This window comes from Bidens hawaiensis, unplaced genomic scaffold, assembly GCF_021521415.1.
Source record: "Bidens hawaiensis isolate Kalapana, Puna unplaced genomic scaffold, B.hawaiensis_p1.1 tig00027352_1, whole genome shotgun sequence".
NCBI lineage: Eukaryota > Viridiplantae > Streptophyta > Magnoliopsida > Asterales > Asteraceae > Bidens > Bidens hawaiensis.
The window spans coordinates 238,588-259,329 of NW_027494434.1; the positions used below are offsets into that span (position 1 = coordinate 238,588).

The 20,742-nt window shown below is 33.9% G+C and overlaps 1 pseudogene across 1 annotated transcript; it reads right to left on the reverse strand.

Moving 5' to 3' along the window:
• Nucleotides 1–1,271: 1,271 nt before the first annotated feature.
• LOC143575383 (protein DWD HYPERSENSITIVE TO UV-B 1-like) lies at nt 1,272–6,437 on the reverse strand (annotated as a pseudogene). Its single transcript, XR_013142745.1, has 10 exons — nt 6,250–6,437; nt 6,068–6,134; nt 5,734–5,987; nt 5,069–5,648; nt 4,300–4,912; nt 3,077–3,506; nt 2,804–2,998; nt 1,767–1,823; nt 1,601–1,663; nt 1,272–1,520 (listed from the first exon to the last, which is right to left on the reverse strand). The product of XR_013142745.1 is annotated as a protein DWD HYPERSENSITIVE TO UV-B 1-like (transcript).
• Between the last annotated feature and the right edge of the window lie 14,305 nt (nt 6,438–20,742).

Sequence of the window (20,742 nt, forward strand, 5' to 3'; positions counted from 1 at the left end):
CTGTTATTAACTACTTACAAAACATAATATTAAATTAAACATTCTCTCTTATTACAAAAGAATTTATTTTTAATCAGTATAATTTAATATAATAAATTAGTTTATAAGTACACGTTAGTTATTCAAATGACCTTTAAAATAATAAAAAATAAAAAATACACGTGTGTAGTAAATATTTCTGTATATAAAAAATGCACGTGCGTATTAAATATTTCCCTGCTTATACGTGTGTATTAAACGGACATCTTAAGGAACGTTTCGACCTTGATAAGATAAGAGGGATTAGTGGAATGTGATATCCTCATATATGCGTGCTCTATTATCTTTGTGATTGGCATGCACTTTTTAACTTGGATCATCCTCAAACTTTGGCTACTCTCCACCTCCAATTGTAGCTTTGTAATCTCACTTCTTACCATCGTTTTTAGCTCATATACATATAGTTTTGAAGTCATCCTTAGATCCCCAAACTCCAATCCTAACATTTTCAATTTATGAATAAAAATCTTCGATTTATGTCCCTAGCGCAGTTATAAACAGCATTAGACCTTAACCCCTTTTTATCCTCCAAATCTTTAAACATTTCTCAATGTTACTTAGCTCCTTGATGGTTTGACTACGATTCATTCCCCGTACTTCGTACCTACATTTTTGCTTAACTTACTAGTCCTCCGATGAATCCATGTGCAACACTTAAAAGCCTACAAGAATGCAAGATCATGTAAACAAAGAATGCTTTTGCATTGCTTTGATAACTTTTTACCAGAGAGCTTATAAAGTAACCTCTGTGTTTATTATTGTAATTTGGTAGCCTATGGACCAAATGAACTAGAATAGAAAAGGCCACACAAAATGAGCCCTTTAGAGCCAACCCAAGGACTCCTATAACCCAAGAAGCCCACACACGCCCCAACTAGATAATTATGAAATCGAAAAAAAAAAACGAACCGAGATTTTTTTATACTCGGGTTTTTACTACCCAAGCTCATACCAAACCTGTAGAGTACGGTGTAGAGTGCGGATAAGGTACGCATTTCAGTACCAAAACCCGCATCCGGAACTTGACCCTATTTGTACCCGGTAATACCCGAAATCAGAATGGGTTCCATACACGGAACCAGGTTTTTCTAAACCTGATTTGTGCACCTCTACATATTAACGAACATTTCTAACCATGCCTATTGACAATTATGTGAAGAACTTTAATCTATATTCCTTTTCCCATCCTCAACTTCATCACTCTATGCTCAACTATCGATACGAAAAGATCATAACATAAATGATTTACATTAACCAACATACAACCTTCTTAAAAGCATACATACATGCATACATACATACACGAATTATTAACTAATTGTACATACAAAACATGCCATTCACATACTTACGGTATATGATTTAATCCTACAGCATATTTACACGATTTGGTTTCACGCTCCTCCCAAACTGTGTGCTGAGGGGGAATGGTCATCACTCAAGGATTCTTTATCAGCATCCTTGGATGTCAACATGTTGACCTGCGGTTATCCAAGTCAAAACTCTTATACATCATACATGTGTCAACAGATAATACAATAAGTTTAGAAAAAAGGTCAACCTTCACAATTTCAGGGCTTGAGCTATGAGATAAATAGGCTGCTAATACACTCAAGTTGAAATCCTGATAACAGAAGACATAAATTTCCAACTCAAGAAAATTAACATTATTTCTGTATACACTTTCCTAACATTTTAACATCAAAATCAAGAAAAGAAAAACTCACTCTAAACGGGTCTCCCCTTAAAGACTGCACAAACATTGAGGACCCAGAACTTTTTCCCTGCGAAAATGCAACCAAGCAAACATTAAAACTAATAACAAACCACAAAACATGTTTGCTTTTTCATGAATATGAGAAAACCCTATATGCTTTCACTGAAAGTAAGTTTATCTACTAAGCTAATTCCTTGATTCATTAAGTAGTCAAAGTTTAATTCATTAAAAAATTATACAGCACATGTTTTGTGTGTGTATTCAAGTCATCAAACTTATTTTATTTACCTATAAAGTCCCTAAAGTTTATTTGAACAACGCACACAATAGATATCGTATTTCAAGTTATCACCGATTCTAGCAACCAACCTCATTTTATGTGCTTTTTACCTAAGGTATCAATTCCTAACACAAACCCAACACTAAAACAATCAGGTTTTGGGTAGTGATGTCAAACCCGTTTTATTCGGGTTTACTTGTTTAACCCAATTACTTAAACCACTTGTGCTCAGGTTCACCTGTTTAACCCGTTTGATTAAACGGGTCGTGTTCAGGTTGATCTTTATAATTTGTTTAATTGAATAGGTCATGTTTGGGTTACGTATTAAACCATTTAAACTTATAATGAAATATATATTAAGGTTGTAATAAATTCAACCCATTTACGATCCCTTTACAACTTGATTACAACCCATTTTAAACCCATCAACCTATTTGACTTGTTTTAATAATAGGTATCACTGGTTATGTTCAGGTTAGGGTTAAGTTTTTGACACGAATAAATATACGGGTCATGTTCAGGTTCATTAAATCAACCCACCTACATGATACGATATGCCGAAATGTAAAAAACAACTATTTACAAATTTGGAAAAGTGATCTTTTAAAAATTTATATTAAAAAATAAGTATGAAATACCACATGGCATGTGCATATAAACTACTAAAATTATAAATAAGATGTCAAGCTATCAACTTCAAATAAATCAATGAGATTATAACATGAACAATTTGCAGTAGATAAAAATATCCGCGTCAGCATTTTTACCTCTAGTGATATATCTCTAAGCCGTTTTCCCGTTTGAGCAGAACAAATCCGCACCACATGTTCATCACAACTTCCACTGAGAATATAATCTCTCCCGTTCATGTAATAAGAACGAGTGTAGTTTTGAGAGCTGCCCGTTGCAGGTATACCAAAGTCCAGATGAAGCCTTCCATCAACAGCCAACAGTTGTTTAACCTTTAACAATTACCAAACAAATTAATCTTTATAGGCATATTAAACAATATGTAGTTTATAAATGCTGAATAAATTTACCTCATTGTCAACAGCTGATGCAAGCAGATAATGATCATCTGGAGAAAAACAAACCATTACATTTCCTTGACCACTAACAAGGGTGAGTTGGTTTTTGTCTTAAATCCCACATTTTAACATCATGGTCAAATGATGATGTGGCAAACATAGATGGGGAATGGTTTGCAAATTTAACAACATTAATATGCTCCTGGTGCATGTTAGTGAACACCTGCAAGCGTTTTCCAGTGTTGATGTCATATAAAGCAACATGTTCTGAGTACCCGCTGGCAACAAACAAATCATCCGATGAGTTGACATGGACAGAAGTCAACAGGTCAAACTCATCAAAGGAAACAGAAGCGCCACTTGTGAAAATGCCATTATTTGTAAAAGGAATTGGTTGAATATCATATAATTTTAGTAAACCGTTGTCTGAACCTGAAATAAACTGGAAACAAAGATAACAGTTAACATCAAATGACAGAAAGATAAGCCTGTAAACAAACCGAACGCTCAGTGAACAGTGGGAAGTTCATTTATGTTCGTTTCTTTAACAAACGAACAAACATGAACAAATTTTGTTGTTGAACACATGGTTCATTATGTTTGTTCATCTTAGCTTGTGTACACACACTTATGTTCGTTAGTTTGAGTTCATTTATTTACATCGTCATCTATAGTTTTTAGGCTCATTACAATTTAGTCCAGTTTTAATAAATTTTTAGGCCCAACATATTTATGTTCATGTTTACTTTTAATTGGTATTCGCTTAATTATGTTCGTTCGTTTACGTCCATGAACCGTTCATTTATAGTTTTATACTATTAGCGAACGAACATAAACAAATACATACTTGATTTCTTAACGAACGAACACGAACAAGAAAACTTTGCTCGTTTAGTTATTTGTGTTCAAACATTTGTTCAGTTAAAGTTAAATGAACGAACACGAACAAGCTTCATTTGTGTTTGTTTGGTTTGTTTACAGGCTTACAGAAAGAACATAAATTGAATGGATGTACATGTAATGCATACACAAATATAGAAAAGGCCTTTGTTATATTTGAAAGAGTTGAAGTATTTAATCATGTAGAAAAGAATTTTTGTTGTAATGATAAATCCAAGTACTGTATCTTTTAAGTTTTAGAGGGACTTATGTGCAAACTTCAATTTTGACAAAAGTTATAATTGTTTTCGCAATTGCCCCTGAAACTATTGAAGCATAATATGTCAAAGACTTACCTTAGTGGGATACTTTTAAAGCCAACATAAACCAAGAACACTATTCATGGCGCCATGTGACGGAATATACCGTACTATTTTTTCACTCTCGTGATTAACAATGACAACTTCACCATCCAAAGTCCCAATAGCCATAAGATTTGCATCAGCAGGATGATACTCAAATTGTCGGGGACGAAACTTTCTAACACTATTACTCGATACTGAGCTGGCAGTAATAGAAATTGGATGCAAAGAAGGCAATATTGCACAACCAACTTTTGAAGCACTAAGTGATCTTGTATAATAATTATTTGACTTTTTCCCTTTAATCTCACGGTTTTGCAGGATCGTAGCAACACTCTGTTTATTTGTTCTTCCGTACGGTAGATATTCAAAGTTATCAGAATAGATAACTGCAGCCCGATCTTTGTCAGGTTTTTGTGATTGGTCGGTTATCCAGAGTTTTAAGATTGGGAAATGAAGCTATTAAATAGTCTCTATAATGTTTTTCAAAGCATATTGGTGAAGGGTGATGAGAATTATGTTTTATTTTGGAAATATGTGAAGTAGGTCTTGATATGGTTGAACTTGACCATGATTCTTCTGTATCTTCTGATCCCCAAGGGAAAATCTGATATTTCATAAAACAATTTTACCATTGTTTATAAAATAAATAAATTTGCTACTAATAAAATCCACTCTGGGGACCAAACTTGCAGTATGGTCAAACCACAAGGACTATTCGTGCAATTTCTCTATAGATTATTAGAAAAAAATACAAACTTACCTCATTAGGAAGATCAAGCAACCCATTCCAAGCACTAGATCCATAAGCGAATTCTTCCAACAAGGTGACACACCGACGAGTATTTGAAAAGTCAACTTCACTATCCGTTGACTCATCAGATTCACTCACCATATCATGAGCCGGATTATTATAACTACCGAAAGGAAACACATTCAAAAGTTCATCTTCCGCATTGGAAAATAAATCCATGCTTTCTCTTACAGTTTCATGAACTAGATTATAACTCGTGCTTTCATCTGACTTTGCCCCCGAAGATCTAGGACACGCTTTAGTGTCATCGCAACATAAACAGCTTTGAAATCGAAGTTCGGTTAAATTAGGGATTTTTGCAAGTGAGGCACTTGTAGTCCATAAATTGGATATTTTCGTATCGCATAAAGATAAACACTTAAGATTTGGCATGCATGTAAAGCAATCTTTACCAAACGTGGATAACGATGAACTGAAATCAAGATTGAGAGTGTGCATTTGCATAAACTTCCCAATCATATTCACCTTCCGGAAATGAGAAAACTTTAAGTTTAAAATTTGGCATGCCGAGCCTTCCATCGAGAGCCCCCTAACAAAAACAAGTCATAACCGAGACTTAAACTCATGTTCTTAATTTTTTATTTTGATGATAATAAAATAAGAATAAGACATACAATAAAAAGTCTTTGCCAAATGTTCTGTCTTGAAGATCAACAACCCGTAGCTTTTGCTTTACGGCCTGCAATAACAATAAAACCGAGTCTGCTTCTAACGAGCAAGTCGACTTCTGAAGGATGTCAACCGACTCTATCTCCGAACCGTCGATTAGAACAAGCACATTGTAAAGAGGATTAACGTCAACGCCTTTTAAGTCTTCCAGAAATATCACAAAGGCAGACTCTTCATTGTTTGATTTCTTTAACTCAGCCTGTGTAAACATAACAACACCAATTTAGGTTAAACTGTTAAAGTATATCACAATATAAAACAATTAACAAGTCAGCAAACCTTGAAAAAAGCTGATAAAACTGCTTTATTTGGTACAGTAGACACATCATTGCAAAAATCAATATACCTGCATACAATTCGTTAGGGTTTCGTATTCAATTCGTAATTGAAAACATGTAAATGATGAAACAATGGATTATTTAACACTAGATTGAAAGAGTACATGTACGGAGAATACATACCTGTCTTTTAGGGTTCGGATATCGATTGCCATGGAGATGATATCCTTCTTGGAAATTAAATTAATATTAATGGTTTGTGAGATTGATCAGATCATCAAGGCTCCAAATTATTAACCAATTATACTCGCTGATTTTAGCTGCTTCTTATACACCTCAAAAAAGTTATTATGTAGTGGATTGGCTTACAGTTACACAACTTGTTTAACGTAATATTTTCTAAAGTACTGCTAAACATATCCTCGACACCATTTTTACTAAATATACACTCTCTTTAAACTTATTTGATTAATTACTGTTACCTCTTAACATTATGTATATATATATGATATCCTTTTTTTAACTTTAATAGTATATATATTTATGATATCCTTATTTTACTCTTTTTATCTTTTACAAAATAAACCCGAAACCCGAAAACCTAAACCCGAAACCCAAAAACTTAAACCCTAAACCCGAAATCATAAAAAATACGTAACTTTGTAAAAAAAATAATATGAAATCCTTAACTTTGTTCTAATTTGGTAATTATATGGTATCAATGGGTATTATGAAAGTTGGTTTTTCCTGGGGAGAGGGTATGACAAGCAACTAGTGGGGTACGTTTAGCCTGACTCAAAATAAAATGTGTTTAGTTTTATCAACTTGTATCAAAATGATGAAATTTTGTAAACGTTATAAGACAAGGAAGTTTTGAAGTTGCATGTCCTGAAGAAATTAATAGACAAAATGGTGACGGGATAGAACAATTTAGCCTGGTTTTTGTACTTGACTCTCTTGTTTGATGACGACGAGGAAGAACATGATGGTGGGGCCATAGAAGGGGATGGTTTATAAGCTTTGGTCAGGATATCTATATGTGAAAGTTTATGTTTCTTGTTTTGTGCTATTACTAAATTCGATGTTGTACGAGGGACCTTGTCGATTATCGAATAAACTAAGTTGTTGGACGAATAACGTTCTCGATTTCATGTACGATTAGTTTAATCTGCAACGTCTCTGACTTTGAGAAAAAGTAAAAAAACAAAACAAATCATGAGTATGTGAGGAAAAGTAATAACAATTATTGTTTAAAAATGCATTTTTTTTAAATCCAAAGCACGTACTTCATCTTTCAAAAATCAATGTCCAAACGATTTTTAAAAAAATACTCAATAAAAATAAAAACTATACATAGAAATCTAAACACTCTTTATTTAGAACCCCAAACCTCCCTTTTAATTAAGAGGCAAGAGCCTCTATACCAAGTGAGTTAGTCCACATTAGCTATTTAAATAAATCAAATAGAGTACACATCGAAAGTAAATGATACTAAATTGACACATAAAATAGCTAGCGTAGAATCAGAATTTTTGTAAGGCAATTTCACACATATATATATATATATTTCTAACAATAACCAAAATGTTCAAAACAAATGTCAAAGTTTTAATCCATTATAGTACCAAACAATCATGCCCAAAAAATTCTTCAACAATCAATGTAACATACATACATACTAAGCATCAACTAAAAGTAACAATCTCCAAGTCTCCAACAATCAATGTAACAAACTTCGTACATACACAAATGCATGATTAACTCTTTTTCCGGCTTATACATAGTAACTTAGTAAGCATCAAGTGAAACTTGCTATGAAAATCAAGCTTAATAAAGTCTGCTCCACGGCATGCTAGTCAATGAAGCATATTTTGAAAACGAGATCTCTATTTGCTAGATAATAATTTAAAACTTCTTCAGTTAAATTATAAAAGTGGTTAATGTGTGAGAGTAGATACATCTTTGATAACGAAAACAATATTGTTTCCTTGATGAGTTCTTTGATAGCCCGAAATGACCTAAATATTTTAACTTAATTTTGTACTTGAATATTACTCGAAAACCCACATCATCACCACCACCATCATCATCCATCTTGAAGAAAAAAACCTGTGACAACATGGACAACCGGTGAGCGTATCATGTGGACAACCGATTATGAAATCTTTTTCTTATGTATTGTTAAAAATACCTTGAAATGCATAAATCTTAATAACTTCTTACATTTTAGTATATACTTCAAATTTTTATATCGCCATTCTATATTCTTAATAACAAGTCAAGTTGTGGATACTCACATGATATAATTCTTGATAATGTTCATATTCCAAATTAGTGATTTTTTTTATTGTGAAAGTACAAGTCATGAATGCATTAAAAAGTAGCTTGGTAATAGTTAGTAACCAACTTTTGCACTAAAGTAAATACCATGTGTGACAGGGGAAAAGATATTGAAAGTATGAAGATTGCAATGCAAGGTTTCACTCATGCTTCAATGATGACATGCCAAAGATGATTTCAATGTTTTCCAAGCCTACTACCCTAACCATGTCGAGTGTTCGGCAACATTCACCACCGTGATTGAAAAGATCGTGCCTCTTGATTTCCAGGTAGTTTCTGTCAAGCCTCCGACCCCTTGACGTGTGGGTGCATATTGGATACGAGTTAAAAAAAACAAAAAAAAATTGATTGTCACCTGAAGTCATTCTGGATATCTATATGTGAAGTCTATGTTTCTTGTTATGCTTTTATAATTGATTCGATGATTGTACAAAGACCTTTGTCAATTATCGAATAAACTAAGTTGTTGGACAAATAGTGTACTCTTTTTCATGTATGATTAGTTAAATTCGACAGCATCTCTCACCATGGGTAAGAACGAAAAATGAGTATGTGGGGAGTGTGAGATAAAAACAGTAACGTTTCGTTTCAACTGTGCGTTATTTCCCTTAATTGTTGGAGTTTGTTATTTATGTTCCTTGTTGTACGTACGTCAAGGGATACAAACCAAAAGAAAACAATAATTGTTCATATTTGTCATCTGCACATTCAAGATATCATCTGTTCACATCTGAACCTGGCCCGTTTGCGGATCCAGATCGATCAGTCCCACGCCTTCCAACATATTCACCACTTGATGCATACTAGGCCGCGCATCAGACGCCTCCGCCACACAATCCATAGCAAAATTGAACATATGTTACATCTCATCTTGATTTGCCTAATACCTCATCAGCTCTGCATCAAACACCTCAGCCAGCCTCCTCCTTTGTTGTGTCATCGACCGCACCCATTCCGGTAAGTTCTCCACCATGTCCACGTCCGCGTTCATTTGACCTTGCATTGTTAGTTTACCTGTCATCATTTCCAGCAGAAGGACACCAAAGCTACATACATCTAATCTTTGGGTGTGTGTTCGGTTTTGTGGGACTTATAAGGCTTGGTAGCCCGCGGGGCAGCAGGAACCGGAGTCGGGGTCTAGGAAGTTTAACATTGGGGTTGTGCTTGTGTTGGCAATGCAGGCTTCTCCAGGTTGGGTGATGAGTGTAACATCCGGCCCCTCGCACCACCAATATTGTCCGCTCTGCCCATGAAGAGCTCACAGATTTGTTTTTGGTTGCCTAGATGGAGACTTCCCAGGAGGTTACCCATCCTAGTACTACTTCCACCTAAGCACGCTTAATCGTGGAGTTTTCATGTGCTCCACAACCAACTAAGCCCAAAACGCGTTGTTGATTGAAGAGGCAGGACATTTACTTATGAACCAATGATCTCTCTTATCCATGGCCGATGTGGGATTTGTCTAAGAATGGGACGATTTTGTGTTTGCCAAGGGTGTTATAATGAGGATGTTTTTTGATTTAATGTTTACGTGAATGAGTCCGTTGTTACCAGCAGCGTGGATGAAGGCTATTCCACGGACGGCTCCAATGGCGAGTTTGATTATGGTATTCCAGCTTACTGGGTTTCTACCGCGATTTCCTCGATTTCCTGTGACATCATTTGAGTTATTAAGATTGTGACAAATAATTAAACACAACCCGTTTATTAAACATGTTTAACGGGTCAACTTGTTTAATTACACATGCTAACATGTCATTTATTAAACATGCTAGATTATAACAAATCCAAAACTTGTATAATTAAACAAGGCCCATTTATTAAACATGTTTAATGGGTCAACAACAGGTCGACCCGACAAGTTAACTAAAACACAGCCTGTTTATTAGACTAGACAGGTTAACTTAACACGAACCGTTTCAAATTATCTAGTTAAAAGTAAAATGGGTTAAACAATCGTCTAAAATCTGTTTTAAAAACATTTTACTTCAAAATATTAGATGATCATTAGCAAAAAGACATTGTTTTATTATAAATTGTTATTTATTAACTACTTATTAAAATAGTATTATGAAAAGAACATACCTTGCACGAGGTACAACAGGTGTCACACTCCAAAAACCTTTACTTAACAGCAGAAGACTTATCTGGGCGGTGACATACGTCGTTTAGCCATCAGTATTTAAGAACAACATATTCACATACAAGTTGGACTTTTATTTATTATAAAATATCATAATTCGCACGTGTTAGAGTACGCGATTTATTTAAAATACAAGTTCAACATTTAGGTATTACACCTATTTTCGCACATCATCTCCACGAAGCATACGCTTTTCATTTACCTGAAAAACACGTTTAAAATATACGTCAACACAATGGTTGGTGAGTTCTCAATGTTAAAAACTAATATTTTGAAACAAAGCGTTTTTTAGTTTCATAAATACCACTCCACCCATACGGCCCAAAGTCAACGATTGTTTAAATAGCAAAAATAGCATTAACGACTTACAGTCGTAGCAATATTTAAAAGCAAAATTCATTTGTGAAAATATTGTTAAAATATTTATTCGTTCTTATTGATATGAAACCAAAAGTCACATTGAAACCAATCTTTGTCCCACGAAATTCATTAGACCCATTTCGCTTAACGAAAGTGTCGTTTTAACACAATTTTTCTTTATCAAAACAAAGCCAATAATTTCACAATGTCCCACTTTATTATCTCAAAACTTCTTTGTCCATACTGAATCAAAGTTAATGTTTTACCTTGACCCCACTGGACCAAGGCCAACTTACAAGAAAGTTGTTTTAAAAATCATATAGTCGCCTCAACGACTAACCAAATTGACACCTTTCGTCTCACAACGATAGATCTCAAAATATAACATCTTATTTTTCAACAATTTGTGATAGTTATAGACTAGAAGGGGATATAACAAATGGAATACTACTAAACCTATAATCAAAGCATACAATAATTCAAAATATTTACCCCCAACATTTAACCAGCGCGACTGGTCGGCAGGCAGGGCGTCACCCGATGATGCAAGATCTTAATAACAGTCATCCAATGATAAATGGATTCCTATGTTTAATACAAAATATATTAACACATAAACACATCTACAAATACGTATCCTAACTTAACTCGTTTATCCTCATGTGTTTCATTTATAATAATTGAAATGATTAAATTATGAACTTTTATTGTTTTAGAAAATTGTAACCAAATCGAATGTTTCAAAATGTTATATAATTATAAACAACTTAGTTCAAACAGTCGTTGTAGAACTAAATTCTTGAAACTAAACATGGACGTTATTTAATAAAAATATATATATTTATTGTAAAATATAATAATCTTTTATCAACCGATTATCTAGATAAAATATATTTTGTCCACATATCGTATATATATATTTTTATATCATAAATTTACACGAAATCGTCCAAGTCTCGATCGTACCGTTTTTAACACTTGATATTAACTAATGGTTTTCTAATAATTATTAACAAGACTTTCATTGCCCAAGTTATTTCCGATATCATTTCCGATAACAATTTTTATATTAATCTCTCGTTAGCTATCTTTCCCAACACTTAAATATATAAAAGATATACCTCCTCGTGTACGGTTCGAGTCAAGAAAACTACTCAAAACCACATGCAATGCGATCCGGATATGTCAACGCGTTCGTTTTTGCGTCACAAACGTTTCTCCGGTCTCGGATTGTTCGTATGACACCTCAAAACCTACATGCAACTTGTTTTAAGAAGCTATTTTCGTTATATAATCTGACCAGTAACTTACGAAGCTTATAACTCACCATCTGAGCATCTGATCATCGATCCCTTCGATGGAATCAAAGATCTATATGTTAGGAATGTTCAAAGAAAATTTCAGCTCGATCCGATGGTCAGATCTCCGGGAATCTACATTTCTTCAGAGCTGTGTTTTCAAAATCCGCCCAGTAAGCTGAACACTAAAACGAGTTTATAAACCCAGCTTAAGAAACTCCGATCCTCATCTCCACCGTTCAAAATGATTATCTATGGATTATAAACCCTCTATAAAAATATCAAGTTAATCGGACCGTTAGATCTTTAGTTATAGACCGATCTTTGAGGACATGCAAAACTATTACAATTTGTCCAGATTTTAAAACGAGTTTTTAACGAACTTAAGCTCAGATTTAGGACAAACAGAGCTTACCATCGCGTTCGGGACGTTGAAAAATGGTTCCGGTTAGAGGACGGGCTTCGGCCACCATTGGACCACCGCGCCGGACCACCACTGGCCACCGTGAACCACCGACGGCCGCCGGCCACCTTGCCGGAATCCTTTAGCCTCTCTCTACTCTTTCTCTCTCTAAAAATGCAAAGTTTTGTAGAATAATGAATAATATGTGGGGTTGCCCACTTATATAGGCGCGTTTTAAACGCGTTTTGCGATCGTGTTTCGGTCTCTCGCTTTAACGAACCCGCTACTACAAGAGACGTTGTATTTTTCAAATACATTTCGTCAAAATACTTATTCTTATTCCGTTCTCGACTTAAATTTGTCTCGTTAACTTATTATTTCCGTTAATAAGTTATTGACGATTGTTACCCAATGTCGGTTCCGTGTTATTCCGAACTTAATAAAACTAGTGTTGTTTTTCCCAAAAACACTCATCCAAACTTATGGTGTCTATTTGATTTATTTTATTTAAATGCTACAACCTCAAATACGGAGATAATATCAACTTTTATATCGGTACATGTGCTTTAACGACCATGTTTGAAAATACTAATTTGCATTTTCCCGCTTCGTTATAACTCAGAATTGAGCCACATTTTCGCCTGCATTATCGGTTTTCGATCCTCTAAAATATTCAGATGGATTCACCCCTGTACACTTTCTCGAACGTCGGGTTGAATTCTCACACGTTTAACCGAAAACGTTCGTTTCTCCGTCATTTATCACCGGAATTTCTTTATTCCGTCTCACTTCTCACATGTTTTACAATGTATATATTCCATTCATTCTTAGCTTAAAATACTATATTTTAACTTATGGGTCTTAGTCTTCACTTAATCCAGTCTAAACATGTCTTAATCTCGTTTATGGAATATAATAATACTTTTTATTTTTCTGGGTATCACAGCAGGCTACCACTTGACATATAATCATAAATCAGTAGCTTCCATTCATTCGAGTAATAATAACCCCGAAGTGGTACCACATTCAAATGCAGGTCAATCCGCCCAATAACCTCCATTTGCTCTTCAAAGTCTCTCATAGCCACCGTCATTGCACCCATCAATCGTTTCATAACAAACGTAACAGACCGCGACAAATACACTCTATACGATGATCCAAAATCACCTCCCCCAAGCTCCTCAGCTAGAGTCCCTAAACATTCCGCAATATCAAAACAATATCCCCAACCTTCAAAAAACACTATGTTGTTATTTTCATCAGTTACTATGTTTCTATCTTCACCAGTTGTTACCACTTCACTACCATAGTCCGCCATACCACTCCTCTGACTTTGAATTTGACTTCCATTTCTTCTTGTCCCTAAGTAAACGAAGTATAACATAATGCCAAAGAGTATGGTCACAACAGTACCGCCTCCAACTGCCACGACAATGATAGCCCATAATGGAATCTTCGTTGAGCTAGTAACAGCAGTAGGCGGGAGAGAGACGGCGGTAGGTGGAGGTGCAGGGTTAATTGTTGAACAATGTAACATTCGTCAATTTTCGGACCAGAAAAACCGACTCGTTTAAAATTTTCGATGTGATTCAGTTAATTATGCATATACCCGTATGTTACATATTTCATACGTAATAGTTTTTCTTTCCTAAATTTATTTAATAATATTAATCATTACTAATATGTATATAAATAAAATTATAACACTCATGATTTTTTTCTTTATTCAAATATCACATAAATAACATTATTGATGCATAACCAAAGTACATCATTTTAATATAGTTCTGTCACATTTATTTTTGTCACCTTTATTTTTACCTAAATTTATTTATTTTTAAAAGATGAAAAATATCTTCCTACACCATTCAAATTTTGGTCAAACTTCCTCCTCCCAAATCACTCTCCCAATCAATTTTATCATTAAAAAATTCTAAAGAATAACCTCCTTATTTTAGTATATATAAGAACTCACTCCCACCCTTTTCATTCTTGCACCACTCTTTAACAAGTTCAAGAGATTATTTTTTTTTTCATTTCAAAGGTAGGGTTTTAATTATTCAAGTCTTCTTCATCTTATTTCTATTTATTTTAAATTCTTGTTCATACTATTTAATCAAATGTTCATATGACCATAACACAATGATGTCTAGGAATCCACATAATCCATACACCATGGTGTATAGGGTGGATGAGACAAAGAACACAAGGAGATGATCGATTACACGAATGTCACACTTGAAACGTTCTTACATATTTATTTTTCTGTTTTAAATCATTATTTTTTTATTCAAAGGACCCAATGATTTTTGATGATATATTCTAATAAATGTTATATAATCATATCCAAAAAAGTCCATAATTTTATTTCATCAAAATCCTTTTCGAAATCGTTAGAATATTGCTTTTAGCAATATTTCAGTTTTGACATTAGATATAGCCGTCAAAGAAAGAGGCATATCTTGTTTATAACAAGCTGAAAAAGTACAACACCAAATTCTATGATATACTTCAATTAAATACGGTTCTAAAAACTATTTTTACACATTTTAATTCATTCCTATTAATTCGCAATAAATATTTTAAAAACAATGCGCAGATTCGTACCCTCTGATTTACATGACTGTTTTGGCCTATTTAGGTTACGAATTTGCAAAACCTTTCTAAATGAACATTGTTTAAAACATTCTAATTTAGTAGACCGGAAAGTCTTGATTTATAATAAAACTGTTTGATATTTTAAATACCTTAATCAAAGCAGAACAGTTTGATGTCCAAAAACTAATTCTGTATTTCATCTTCCTTTTTGATCTTTTCCTTGTTTTCATCTTAATATTTATAAATTAGATTTAGTATTCTTTAAACTTTCCAATCCCATTAGTTAGTCTTTAATTATTATGTTTTGTTTATTTATAGTTCATGAGGTTCGATCGTTCATTTTTTTAACATGCTTTCGGTTGTCATTTCAAGTTTGGCTTTAATCTCAAAGGTGAGTTTACATATCCCCCTTTTTCATCTTTTAAATTTTGGGTGTGGCATGCATACCCTATTTAAATTACTCATTTTTATTTACTTATCTATCCATAACACAATTCAATATATGTTTATGTGTGATTATTGCATGCTCTATGATAATGCTCTATGTGCTTAATTGTTTATTTTATGTTTGGTGGTTGGTATCTCGTCCTCATCTATCTTCATCTAGTATGATCATAAATTTACCCAAGTACTTTGATTCCGTATTAATAAGAACGAGTCCACATCTATTTAGTTGTTTACATTTTCATAGGAATTGTAATACTCATCATTTACATATAAATTGTGATTTACCTATATATATATATTACTAAAACTTATGCATTCTCACCAACATTCGTGTTGACAAACTCTATTTTCATACATGTTAAAGGTAGAAGTAGTTGATATTATTCAAGTTGGAAGACAATAGTTTGACCTTAGGATATTATTCAGTATACAAGAATATGATGTAATTGTTATAATTATTGAATTTGTGTACGTGTTTAATGTTAATGAAATTAAATATTCATTGTCGCTTTAATTAGTGTCTTTTGAGCTACTATCCAATCAATACGTTACGTCTCTGCATGTTCTGCCGCCTTTGGTCGGGGTGTGACAAACAAGGGTTTAAAGGTTGTCCACATAAGAAACTGTTTCCCATAAATGATGAATTTGGGAAATTTTGAAAAGAAGATGGAATAGAGGCACTAAGATAATTGTTACCAATGCTCAAATGTTTAAGGGGGTGTTTGGCCTAGCTTTTATTTTTTAACTTATGCTTATATTTTAAAGTAGCTTATAGCTTACTTTTTATTATTTGATAAGCTCTTTTTAAGTGTTTGGATTAGTTTATATTCTACAAGTTGATTATACGTCTTAATAAGTTATTAAATCCACCATTCTTTGATTTATTACCTTAATAAGTTGCTTCAATATTATTATTCACCATCATTTGAGGGCAAATGAGTAACTTACCCCCTTAAACAAATAAGCTTTTTCAAATAAGCTAAGAAAACCATTTTCAAGTAAGCTTTTTCAAATGAGCTTATATACCATTTTCAAGTAAGCTTTTTCAAATGAGCTTATATAAGCTTATAAGCATAAGCTTAAAAAGCTAAACCAAACACCAAATTAAGCTTATTTTGTAAAAAAAAAGCTAAAAGAGCTATAAGCTTTGCTAAAAAGCTAGGCCAAACATCCTAAGTCTTGAGAATTTGATATTTGGAATACGACCCGAAAGCGAGTTGTTTTGGAGGTTTAAACTGGTCAACCGAGTGAAATTTTTAAAGATTTCGGGATTTGACCAGTAAAGGAGTTAAACGAGAGATCTAATACGTTCATTTGAGAAGGAAACAAGTTGGGAATGCTACCAGAAAAGTCATTATGTTGAAGAAACATAAGATGAAGATACCGAAGTAAAAGTATATCATTTGGTGTGAATCGGTTCAATCAAAGACTGAGAACTTGTAAGTCTTTAAGTTTTCCAATAGTGTTGGGTGGGACGGGGCCCATGAGACCAATGGTGGGAAGTCGAAGACCGGTCACGTTGGCCCCACTAGCGTCACATATGACGCCTAGCCAAGATGTGCAAATGTCTGTAGTATTAGTCCAGTCCAGCTTTGGGTTATGGGGTACAGCACTGGAAAATGCAAGAAGAGCTTGTTTATCTGAGTCCAGGTCAGCAAATGTAGGGGTAAATTGGGAAAGTATAATTAGGATGGTATGAAGTAGTATAAGAGAGTAGAGCTTCATTAGGAGGTGGTACCGGCATGAAGTTGATGGATAATGATTCTCCTGGTTTAATATAAGAAAAGGAACAAAATTAGAAACGATAATAAGAAAATAAACGTAAATTATTATGTAACAATCAAAAGTTTTGAAATAATAAGCACCAAAGAGTTAATTAAGCACAATAGCTAGGTAAATATGAAAAGCTAGGTGTACACTTTAATTTGATTCAAATCTTGTGTTCACTAGTTAATTACAAACATAAGTATATAAATACCAAGTAACATTGTTACAACTCAAAGGAGTGTTTACTGCCTACAAACCTAATGTAAATGCAGAGACTGTTGGATGGATGACCATGGCCAAATGGCTATCAAAGTGAATATATATACAGAGCCGGTTATGGGGTATGGCGGGGTAGTCGACGGCCACAAGTCCGACACCCCGCTAAGCCCGAAATTTTTTTTTTAAAAATTATATTTACTTTTATGAAAAAATATATGTATATTCAATGTTTCAACACAGTTACATGACCCGTAGCTTGGTCTAGTGGTAATGTGTATGACATCTAATCAAAAGATTGTGAGTTCTAATCTTATTTGAGACATTTTTAGGCTTATTTTTATACAAATTTTTTTTACACAACTCAAATCATAATAAAGTAAGCCCATTTGGAATTAAATTGTTTAAACCCAAAAGAATATTCCTTTTATTAAAGGCCAAAAAAAAAAATTTTCGCCTTTGGCCCAAATTTTTTTTCGCATTCTCGGAGCCGGGATATATATATATATATATATATATATATATATATATACTAGCTAGTCAGACTCCATTCTAATAACATTACCATAGTTAGAAGATACAATAACTAATCCCATTGTACGTACTCCTATAAATTGTCGATCAATAATACATAAAAAATGTAGTTTGGACATGAGAGCAAGCTCGAAACACAAATAAGGTATTGAGATTATTAGAGCTATATTGCTATAATATCATATAATAACAATCCAGGATCCATTTGGATATTTATACTACTACATGAGTACATGTCATTTAATAACACAATCCAGGATCCATTTGGATATTTATCTACATGTCAAACATATCTACACTATTAATTAGAACTAATTACCAGTTACTATTAGTGTTTTAGTTGTCTAGTTTCCTATATGCTGAGTGTTCACGCTTTTGTAATCACACCAACCGAACCGAATTAACTGAGTTAGTTAACCGAACCGAACCGAACTCTTCTTGTTGTTCATATTTTCAAGTCTCTTTTACATATACAAAAGGATAAACTATACAGTATAGCATGACAAAGGTTTTTTGCAATATAACCACAGCATGTACGGACGTATACGTATGTATGGACAACATCAATTAAGCTACCAAATAACTATTAACACTCAAGAATAATAATATTAAATTCAAATATTTTGAATTTAATATTGAGCTCAAATCAAGCCATATCTTCAGATTCTATTATTGGAAGATGTTTACCAATTGTGTTTATTGTATTGAATTTCTTCCTTATTTTTAGGTTTTATATTTGATATATATTGTAACAACATTTATCAAAAGAATAACTTTGAATTTCCATTATCAATTCAATTCTTATTTTGGTATCAGAGCACACGATCTGATTACCATCGACCTATCACAATTTTTGTCTCCCTCATCATGTAAACAGAGGAAGAAATAAAGAAGAAGCGGAAGATATTGTTTTTGATCCCATCTCAAAAATCAGCAGCCATGTCAGCAATATATCAGCTGCCATGTCAGCACGTATAATCCCCAACACCCCCCCCCCCCCTCAAGTTGGAGGTATAGAGCCCCAACTTGGACAATAAAACATAATGTTGAGGACCTGGCAAGCTCTTGGTAAAGATGTTTGCAAGCTGAGTTTTAGTGGGAACATGAGAAATATTAATGAGACCGTCCTGTAACTTTTCTCTTACAAAGTGACAGTCCAACTCAATATGCTTGGTTCGCTCATGATATACTGGATTTTTGGCAATGTGAATAGCTGCTTGACTATCACATTTAAGTGGAATTGGAATAACCGATGGAAGAGATAACTCGTGAAGTAATCGTGTAAGCCAAGCTAATTCAGCAGTGACCCTGCGCATTGATCTATATTCAGCCTCAGCTGAACTAAGTGATACTGTAGGCTGTTTCTTGGATTTCCAAGATATTGGACTGCCTCCAAGGAGTATAAAATAGCCACTAACTGAACGTCTGGTATTGGGACAAGAAGCCCAATCTGAGTCACAAAAAGCCTCAACCTTGAGATCAGACGACTTGTTGAATATAAGACCATAAGATGTAGTACCTTTGACATATCTAAGAGTATGCAAGGCAGCTTGCCAATGATGTGAACGAGGGTCTTGCATGAATTGACTTAAAAACTGCACTGCAAAGGCTAAATCTAGGCGTGTGTGAGTTAGATAATTGAGTTTGCCCACAAGTCTTCTAAATTGAAGAGGATCAGAATGAGGATCACCTTCATGAGAAAGCAACTTCAAGTGAGCAGGCAAAGGACAATGAGAAGTAGAATCATTAGCATCATCAAATTCTTGTATAAGATCTTGAGCAAATTTTCGTTGAGTCATGATTAGACCTTGTGAAGTATGTAAAACTTCAATGCCCAAAAAATAGTTAAGAAAGCCTAGATCTTTAATCTGAAATGTAGAATGTAAGAAGGCTTTGATATCTTGAATTTCATCAAGATTATTACCAGTAAGTAAGATATCATCAACATAAATGGCAAGATGAACAATAGAAGATCCCATGGTTTTGGTAAACAAAGAGTAATCATTATGAGATCTGACATAACCTTTGGATTTGAGGACATCAGAAAGCTTGCCATACCATTGACGAGAAGCCTGTTTCAATCCATATAAAGACTTTTGTAGTTTCAAAACTTGATTAGGCTTGTCTAGAGTCATACCAGGAGGAGGAAACATATATATATCCTCATCAAGGTTTCCATGCAGAAATGCATTATTTACATCTAATTGATGTAAATCCCAATTCAACTTAGCAGCAGTAGCAATTAATGCTCGGATAGTGGTCATTTTCACCACCGGAGAGAAGGTTTCATTGTAGTCTATTCCAGCTTTCTGAGTGTCTCCTCGTACAACTAATCGTGCCTTATACCGTTCAATGCTACCATTGGCATTAAACTTGACCTTATAAACCCATTTACATTTAATTGGTTTCTTACCCGAAGGAAGATCAACAATAGACCAGGTATGATTAGCTTGTAAAGCATCAAATTCTTTTTGCATAGCAGTCTGCCAATTAGGATTAAGAGATGCTTCATGATATGAGGATGGTTCCTTTGTAGAGTCTAAGGAGTGAAGCAAAGCTTGATTGTGTGT